Source organism: Falco punctatus, assembly GCF_963210335.1.
Source record: "Falco punctatus genome assembly, chromosome: 8".
Classification (NCBI taxonomy): domain Eukaryota; kingdom Metazoa; phylum Chordata; class Aves; order Falconiformes; family Falconidae; genus Falco; species Falco punctatus.
In genome coordinates this window covers 37,393,815-37,403,942 of record NC_137588.1, presented here as the reverse complement: position 1 = coordinate 37,403,942, position 10,128 = coordinate 37,393,815, and the positions used below count along the sequence as shown (strand labels likewise).

Below are 10,128 nucleotides of genomic sequence, written 5' to 3'. Positions count from 1 at the left end.
GTCAGAAACATCTCCTGAAACTGTGTGAGCTAAAGAATTATATTTCTGCCTCTTTTACCTCTTGTATAGATTTTTTTTTAATTTCAAAATATTTTCAGATGGTAAAGAGCAAAATGTTATTACAATAATTGCACTATAATAAATTACTGGGCTTTCAGCTGGAATTTTAATCTTTTTAAGCTGTTGTGCAAACTCAATCATCAGCTCTAGATGGGGAATTTAATTTCTCTTAAGCTTCTGCTCTTAAGTTTCAGCTAAGTGTCATTAAACCCAGGACATCAAAGAATCCAGAACAGCTCCACAGATGCAATTCACGTCCTTATTTAAGCATTAGCTATGATCACTCTAATTGTATACCTTCATTAGTCTTTGTTTTTCCCATTTAAAAGTAATATGGAATCTTTAGGCAATTACAGTGACTGACTAGCATGGTCCAGAAGTAACGCTAACCCACTAAAATACTTTAAATGCAATCTGATTGTAGTTCAATGTGAAATTAGCTGCAAATACTGTTAACAAAACACTATTTTTAGTGAGAATTGTTATCAAAGATGCTGCAATATTAACCTGTACTCAGCTAAGATGTAGTTATGTGTTGGTAAATGGTGACCTTATTGCACTGAGTATAATTTCTTTGTGCTCCACTTGCAGCGTGTGCCTTCACTAAATCACTGCATTTTACATATAAGAAACTCTTTCTCTTACTTCTGTATCAAGTTACCTAAGCAACCTTGTTAACATCTGCAGTTTTCTTCAAAGATATTGCTAGTTATATTTTACTTAGAGTACTCATTCCTTAAACATGAAATCTTTTTACAAATATCCATCTTGAGATATATATAGATATCAGTGTTGATATCTATTTATGACTACTAACATAGATATTGCTATAGATATATTATATATATAGATGTATGTGTACATATGTAATATATAAAAGTAGTATAATAATGTATTTTGTAATAAGAATGAATATTGTCTTGTTTGTAGTCTTTCTTTGCAAAATATCTTATGAACTAGAACAAGTGAAGAAATGCATCACAATATTAGAAATAAACCATAGTTGTAGACTACTGCCAGATAACATTATTAGATCAGCATGCTAATCTCCAAGTCAATATAGGTTTTATCTTCAAGGGAAAGTGCAACTTAAACATAGGCGCATCCACCTACCCTTCTCCCATAGCCCATGGCTACATACACCAGGGGAAGAATTGTAACTTTTCCTAATCCAGATTGTTGGAAAGAGGTTGGATTTGTGGTTGAAAACACATGAAAGGCAGCTGATTTTGCTTATGTTCCTTGACCTCTCCCGTGACTCCAGTTTTTATGTCACTTCAGCTCCTGATACCTAATCTGTACAGTGTAAAATGTATCATTTCTAATCCGAGGGTAGCCAAAAGAGCATTGGCAGTGGTGATTCTCCCAGCTCCTCCTCCAGCTTCTCTCCCTCCTGTATTTATTTTGTTTCCTTTTCAGGCCATTTCAAGCATCTCTGCTCTTTCAAGGAGTTCAACATATTAGAGATGCAACCTGCTTACCCAAGTGTATTCTGTTGGTGTCCTAACTACTTTATAAAGCAGAAAAACTCTTTCTAGTTGTGCGTGGCCATTAAATTATGCAACATCCAAGCCACAAAGACTTCACCAACATTTCCTGCTGAGTGTGATTTTGGCAAGGTTTTCCAGCTGCAGTGCAGAAGCGATGTCTCTGTGTGTGGCACACTCGAGTGCAGGTGGAATCAGGAAGCATAACACCAAGAGATGTACCGTAAACAAGGTACAAGGCTGTAAGTAACAGATTTGATCACAGCAGTTTTGGGGTATTTTTCAGTTTATCTCTATTTATAGAGCTTAACTCAGGCTTGTCTTTCAGCATAGGCAGGTGCTGAACACAGGAGGCAGTCCGGGTCAGCAAAGCATTCTCTGTTGGGATGCTGTACAAGTGGATGCACCCAAGTGTTGCCTGCACCTCGGTATCTGTTCTTTACACTGGGGGGGAGGCGAGAGCAAAGCAAAGCTGACCTTGCATTACCACCACGCCGCGCTGGAGCCTGCCCTTGAAAGCTGAGCTGGGGAAGCAGGGAAGAAGCGTCAGCTTCTGATTTTCCAAGCCATTGCTATGCATCCCGACTGACCAGAACATCCAGGGAAGGTGCAATGTAAAGGAGAAGACATGGAGGGATTTTACTTGTTCCTGGTGAAAGGAGCTCTGCTGGACATGGTCAGAGAGAAGACATGGCGGAAATGTCCAGATTACTTTTTTAAATGAGTAAAAAAATTGAATTTCAATTAATTTATCAAGGAAAATTTACACAGAGGTGCATACGTTTAGTTAGGTGCATTTAAAAAAAAACCCAACCCTGTTTTACTTGGCTATCTACTTAACAGCTCCATGCCATTTAATCAAATCACAATGACTGTGAACATGGTGCTACCCTTTAATGAAAGTGCCAGCATGGGATCCTTGAACATAAGAGAGCAACAATAGCCTGACTATTTTCACAAGAAGATAGTTTGGACAGGCAGATGACCAGATGGAGGAGAGAAAGGCAAATACTCCACTGCTGGCAGGCACCCAAAGCTTCTTGAACCTCTTGTTCTCTTCCCTAATAAATATGTCATTTCAATACCAGCTATGGTAATGTAGTGATAACAGCAGAATAACTCTCCTTATAATTGTGTGAGACATCGAGATATATTCCCCTGTCTCCCTGACTAATGTTTCCAACATGACTTGTTAGCTTCTGCAATGATCAAGCAGCTATTAAAGATAAAACTGTGTTAACCTTTTCAAAAATTAGAAGAGCATGACTGGAACTGGAACTACAATGGCTTCCCGGAGACTAGAGTGAAAAGGTGAAAGATCATCCTGCTGAGACATTAGTAATGGATGTTTTATTTATTTAGTACAACTGAAATGCATATGAAGGATGTGGCCCCATGCAAATACCTCCTCCTCACTGTACAACTGCTCTAACCAACGTAGACATGTAAGTAGAAAGAACTTGGATCTATTTTTATAAAAGAGTTAAATTATGTCTCTGTTTAGTTTCCCTCCCTAACACATAGTTTAGCAGACTGAAGAATTCTTGAAACTCTGAAAACAACTAGTTTTCTTAATTTTGAGTTTAAGTTGGACCCCAAGCCACCTCTTAAGCCTTAGGAACTTGTAAGAACCAACCCACTCATTACAATTTGTTCACATTTGTATCTTCAGTCACAGATCCATGAACTGGACGCTAACATAATACTTAATATAGCTAGACCCTCAACAATGACAATAGAGGCGTCATGTCATCAGGTGAACTGACAAACCAGAGGTGCAGGATATTCAGAAATTGGCTTGTCTGATGTTGAAGGTAAGTAAAAAATCATCCTTGACATACATAAGCTATAATAAAAGACAGGTCTTTGTTTACTGATAAGTATAATCTGTAGAGTACAAGTGACAAACAGGCAATAAATCTTGACTGGAAATAAGAATGACTGACAGTCCAAAAATGCACTTAGTCTACAATGAAAACCTTTTTGAATTTGTTTTCTTAAATAAACTTTTTTACTGAAGTTATCAGAGCTGCTGATAGAATGAAGCTCATAATAAAAATAGATAATAGCAGTATGAAAATTGTAGAAATGCAATATACGTTCCCAGGCACATGGAATATTTATAAGTTCTGTCTTCTATTAAAGTAGCATCTCAGTCGCATTTTTGAGACTTTAATATCTGCAAGTAATTCATTGTCTTCCCACAAGGTCTGGTAAAAAGATCATCTAAATTAGCATGTCCAAATTAACTGTTTCCCTCTCTCAAGTCAGGTTAGCAAACATTGCGAACCATACCTTTTGGAAGCTGCATCTGCTGCCTGCTTTTGTAGAACAAAATGGGAAAAGCAAAATCCACAAGGAAATCACACAAGGCTAAGCTGCCCTGTGTGAAAATGTTTCATAATGTAGGAACTGCTGTTCTCTCAACAGAGCCAACATACAGCCCATAAAAATTCAGACAACAAAAGAATGGGGTAGGCAATGATGAAAAGCGCCTGATTTAGAGATAAAAGAGAGATTTCTCTGTGAATTTGGACGTTGGTGGTAATTTCCAGTATCAGAAATTCACCCCAAATGGGCAGTTCAGCAATTGTTGACCTCCCCACCCAGATACCTACCAGCAAAGAACAACCAGCCCTAGAAGTCCCTGAAAACAGAGGCAGTCTCCAAGGTGTGACACTCATGGGGCTCCCCCAGTGACTGCACACCAAACAACAAGCAGTCCAATTAATTTCTCACCATTTCTCAGTTTATTCTTTTTATTTTATTAAAAATAAAACTTAACAACAGAACAAACCTAAACTGTCAAACAAAGGCATTTTGAGATCTAGGCAAGAGTATGTTTTTCTTGTACCATCTTTTTACTTCAGCTGCTCTTCCCAGATGTAGTCATGAGACAAAAAAAACGCGCATCTGCCATGTTCCACACCTTTCTCATCTTGCACGTCATGCAAGGCTTCAAAACTGTGGGGAAAAATAGGCTTATATCAGCATGAACAAGGAAGCCAGGGATATTAGATTTTATGTATCTTCTCTGATACTGGAGTATCAGAGATCCATCTGCTCGATAAAATATTTGCCTATGAAAAGAAACAAAGGAAAAAGAATCTCCTATTTTTCCTCACGGTGGATAAGTATTAATGCAGTATTAACAAGTAAATGTTTGTCCTGAACTACACTAGTACAGAATGATGCTGTTTGCCCAAAGGAGGATGTGCACTAGGTTGTTCTCTTCCTTTGCTTGATTCGTGTCGCTGAAAGGGATGATCACATAAGGCTGCACGAAACCTGAGCAACACCCAGGCATGCTCTAGGAGGTTTCATACCAGAAAGAGATGGAAAGGTAAAGTTTGCTAGAAAAAGAACCTGAATCTAATAATAAAAAACACTTGACAGCTAAAAGAAATGTCAGAGCATCTTTTCTCAGCAGGACATCTGGTTCCACCTCTAATCTGAGCAGAGCTGTGAGAAGTTGGTGCAGAACTTGGCAACTCCGACCTAGTTCCCAACACTGTGTTTCAGCCGAGGGCTGAAATACTGCAGGCGTAACGTTTCTATTGAACTGGGACAAAAACGGAGTACTGTAATACTTGTATGTAAATTATTAGAGAATAAGAGGGCAATACTAAACCTATCAACTAGAAAATTACTTTGGTACTGTAGCTTATCATTTTTTTCAAACATAAACTTCATGAAGTCAGAGATATTAAGAAAAAAAATTTCTATAAATCCCTCTGGTAATAAGCGATGGAATTAAAATCCAGGCAAAATTAAATTCGAGAAGATTAATGTTCCTTTTTATGTTTCAATGACAACTATAAACATAATGTAATTTTGTGAATTTACAGCTTTTAAATGCAAGCTGATACCCCACAATGGTGCAATTTAAGTCACAAAGCAAATAAGTACTTTTTATTCTAATGTCCCCACAGATAAATTTTGCAGTGGTAATGAAATGGATTTGAACTTCTTAACTATGATTTAAAATAATACAGAAACAAGTAAGTAATTTATAATTGAAGCCTTGTCATATTTAAACTATATGTAGCAGCATGTTGATAATAGTTGCATATCATCAAAGTATATGTCCCAGATGCCTAAATACAGTCTGGAGGATTCTTCACAAAAAAAACTTTGTGAAGTTCTGTGGCTTAAACTGCATATTTCTTTTTCTCAGTCCTCTGAGACACAAGCACTTTAAGGGCAAGAACCTTGTTAAGTCTTTTGAAAAATCATTAAATAACCTACGAGGACTCTGAGCTCAGTGGAGGGTGGAAGAAAATGGAAATCCCGGTGGACCAGTTGGTATATGATGTCATGGAGCAACCAGGGAAACTGGAGTGCTCCTTCACAGAAATAGAGGATCTCTTGCCCACCACCAAAACCACATGCATATGCACAATTTGAAAAGAAGGACAGTTACAAAAAGAGCGAGGGGAAAGATCAGGTAGCATAACCAGAACACAACTGTAAGAGTAGGTACAACATGGAAGAGGTGCTCAGACACTTCATGGAACTTCTGCTGGAAGTCAAGTGGCAGAAGGGCAGCTCAGGCTGCTTGCCTCCGTGCCGTGCCTGTAGCCACACCACCAGGGCTTTTTGTGGTGCGGTTGAGCTGTACCCTTGTTGGGTGAAAGCAGAAGCTCTGTACAAATAACGAAAAGGATGTCCCCACCTGTTTTCACACTTAGAAATTGTGCTGAATTTGCCCTAGATTAAATTTTCTCTTTGGATTTCCTCTACCGAACATTTAGCAAAATTGGACACTTTCTCTCCACTGTGTCTCTTTTTAAGATTCTAATTTTTGCTTTAAAAGGGACCTTAATGATCAAATCTCCACATTTCTGAGGTCAGAATTCTTCTGCTATTGTTAGATAAAATACAAAAAAGCAGATAATCTACTTTATATATATATATATATATATATATATGTGTGTTCAGCCTATCCGCAGCATGTAATGCTAAAAGAACATTTAAAATCTATTTTCCTCAACAGCATTTTTTTCAGAAATGGGTTCTCACAACACACAAATGTGCGTAACAATCCACTGGTATGAATAAGCAGTCACAACAATTAGGAGTGAACAACACCATGTTGTTGCCATAGAAGTGACGCCGTCACACTGCAGACTAACAGGTTTCTGAAAACTCTTCAGGGGATTTCACAACAAAAGGTCCTGTTTCCAGTGAAATCACAGCCAAACCTCCATTAACTTGGCAGAAACAGGTCTGGTGCCATGCCAGTGGTGGAGTGGGTAGGATGAGGAGGAGGGAGGAGACCAGGAGAGCATGAGCTACCCAAGGGCAGGGAGGAAAGCGAGCCTTGGCGCCTGCCACTTGCTTTCAATTAAACCCATAAAACTTTTGCAAGCAAAAGAGGGATTTTGCCGCATGTTGCAAAGAGAGAAGGTGGATTGGAAAAGGAGAGTTTGAGTGGTGGCTCCAACACCCCCAGCTCCCCAGGGCTTGCCTCGGGGGCAGCGATCAGCTGTGGGACAATGTAGAAGACTTTGGCGTGACCCAGGAGTGCCAGGTCTCAAGACTGCCTCAGCTTGCTCATGCCCGCGCTGGTTTCCCCTTGCTTTGGCCACTACCTGGCAGGCAGCCTGGGCTAGTTTTTTTCCAGGGCTCACCCTGGTTTCCAGACTCATGAACACATTGCTAGTTCTATCAAGAAGAAACATATGCAGTACCTACCACTGACATTCCTACAAAAATATTTTTAAATGCAGAATTATAACAGCTATTAAATATTTAATATTAAGTAACCTGTGGGAATATTAATGTATTCTACTTGAAGAGAGTGTGTAAGGTAATAATAAAAAGGTGAAAAGAAATGCAATAGCTGGTTCATCTGAAAGCATGTAGCAATTTTAACTTGTATTTTATATATGAACCCATAAAATTTATATGGAAGAAATTAAATGTATGAAATGATTTATAGCTGGATTAAAAAGACTTGCAGTTTTTTTAGTTTCATACATCTTCATGAAAACAGTTATAAATCTCTCTAACTTAAGTTGCTTATCCAAGTTTTACAGAAACAGCATAAACAGAGCAAGCAATTATCTGTAATAAACTTTTTCTTTAATATTGTGGCATTCACATTTTTGTAAAACCACATATTACAATTTATCTTACATTGTATTAGAAAATCAGATTGTATTTGCTAGGGTCACATATTTTTTGCAACTATGCAGAAACTGTCATCTTCCTAGTAGGGTGATCTACTCATTAAGTGTTAGCGATATAATAATGCAATATAATCTCTAGTTCTGGAAAATATTTTATATATAAATATATATATATATATATATATAAAATGATGTTTTCTCACTCATACACATTCATCCATACTCAAAGCTCTAGAAAAACCCCTTTGTAAGTATGCTACTTGGAATATCTGAAAATTCGGTTTTCATTATAGCCAGTGCTGACATTTTAAATTTTATTTTTTTTTTTTTAAAGAGACAGTTTCCTGGGGTTCAGGCATTGACTTTTACACTCAACAGAAGAGTTTGGTGTTTACTGTGGCAGCCATCTAAAAATGTTCAATTTGAATTGGTGTCAGCTACGTTGTGGGATGTTTCGGAAAAGCAATCTGAGTCCTGAATCTACATCCTAAAATACAGGTAACGTGTTATCATTTGCTTGGAGTAACGCTGAGGTGGCGGAATCGAGGCTCTGTGAAGCACAGAACAAATCTCAGAGGTGATCCAGAAACAGAATGAGATCAATGCTTACCCAGTTTGGAGAGCAAACCCATTCAGAATAATTGCAATAGATGCAGATTATATTGCTTGTGTATTGTGGTATAAAAAAGCCCCCAAAGTCTGCTTTGAATAGAGAATAAGACAAGCTACAGAGATTTATCTCATCAGAGAGAGACTTGTACTTTGGCTGTATGAGGGTTTCAGAAAGAGAGGACTCTTGTAAATGGGATGGAGATGTGTCAGCGCTGTGGGTCAAGCTATGAGGTGTGCAACCCTGATTTTCACCTGCAGAGATCACAGCCAGAACTACAATTTCAATCCAGCATAACTCTTTCCTGGCATACTAATATATGCAGCGGCATTTCTATGCAGTGCTTGCTCATCATCATACTCCATGGCCTGAGCTGCATGTGTTACAACTCCTGCAAATTGCTCTGATGTTGAAGTCAAGGTAGATGGTTTTGCCTTGGGTAACCTGAGCTGTGAGTCAGCTGCCTCATGGACACACACCAAGTCGCTGTGGCGTGGATGGAATCAGAGGAGACCCTGGAGCCTGCAGACTCCAAAAGGCAGCTTGTAAATGAGGATGTCTGATACTGTTATCGGTAGCTGTAGACAGCTTTTAATCTCTGTGGGCCTTCAGCAGCTCAGACGTGTACATCCTGACTGCAGCCCACACAATGCTTCACCTTAGCATGAAATCAGTGTTGGCTCTTGACATGAAGATATTGGCATAACCAATGGCATAAATCCCTATGTCTAATATGCATGCTGGATAAATCAGAACAAACAACACGTCTATCCCATGTAGTGTTCTTCTTCTGGATTACAGTTACAATATAATTATACAATTATAAGAATTATAAAAATATATTATAGTTACAGCTATAAAATCACGCTGGTTCAATTTGTGCATTTAGGCAAACGGTGCAGCCTGAGCTGCACAGGGTGGGTGAGCCTGTGTTTTGCAGCTGAAGGTCAGGCAGCAGTTGGTTAGACCCGGTGCCATCAGCCTTGTGCCTCACCGCACGACCAGGGCTCTGCAACCTGCACTGCCAGAGCCCGGGCTCACTCCCTTGCCGTGAAACGGGAACATCTGTCACCATCCCAGTTTATGCCAGCAATGAAGACAACCAGACAAAATGTCTATCATTGATACTAAAAGATCAGTTTCTTATATTAAAGAGATCCTACTGGTTCACTGTGCTAATTCCTGCTTTCTACCCATGGCAAGAAAACTCAGAGCAGTGGCAAATGCCCCGTGCTTCCTGAAAGCAGGACAACTGGATGCTCAGCCCAACTCACTTTTATCCTTCTAATTAAAAAAGTGCACATAATTCTTGTTGCAAACATCTTTCACGTCTACATGCCTTTAGATTGAATCTTTCAAACCCTATTGCTACCAGCAAGGGCCAAATTCAAATAACAAGCTGATCTCTTTTTTAAAAAAGAGATCTTTTAAAAAAACATACATATATATATATAAAGTAGAAAACTACTCTGGCTTGAGCAGCCTCTGTGAATTCCTGGGATTAACAGTATTTTGCTAAGCCTTACTTATAAACAGTAAAATAATTGCACTAAACTTGGGATGGCTACAGAGGTAAGGCAGCTGGTTAAAGCATATTACCCTTGGTGCCCTCTCTTTCCCCACCCAGAAAGGCTGATCCAACCCATCTGAAACTATATCTGAGTAGCTCAGGCTGGATAACTTTGGTGGTTTGTCCCCAGCCAGGGCTTCTCTGAATCATCGCCCCTTTGTAGGATGCTCTAGGCAACGTGACAGCTATTGAATTACCAATGTTTTCTGTCAAATGCATTAAGTTAATCCAATATCAGCCTCCCCTGGGGGTAAGTGATGTGATTTT

At 39.0% G+C, this 10,128-nt stretch overlaps 1 long non-coding RNA gene across 1 annotated transcript in view; it reads left to right on the top strand.

Moving 5' to 3' along the window:
* LOC308068684 overlaps positions 1-9,700 on the top strand; it is a 42,616-nt gene extending 32,916 nt beyond the window's left edge. The window contains exon 2 of the long non-coding RNA XR_013930061.1: positions 1,480-9,700. This is a non-coding gene — a long non-coding RNA (uncharacterized lncRNA). The remainder of the gene's footprint in view (positions 1-1,479) is intronic.
* Positions 9,701-10,128: the final 428 nt, after the last annotated feature.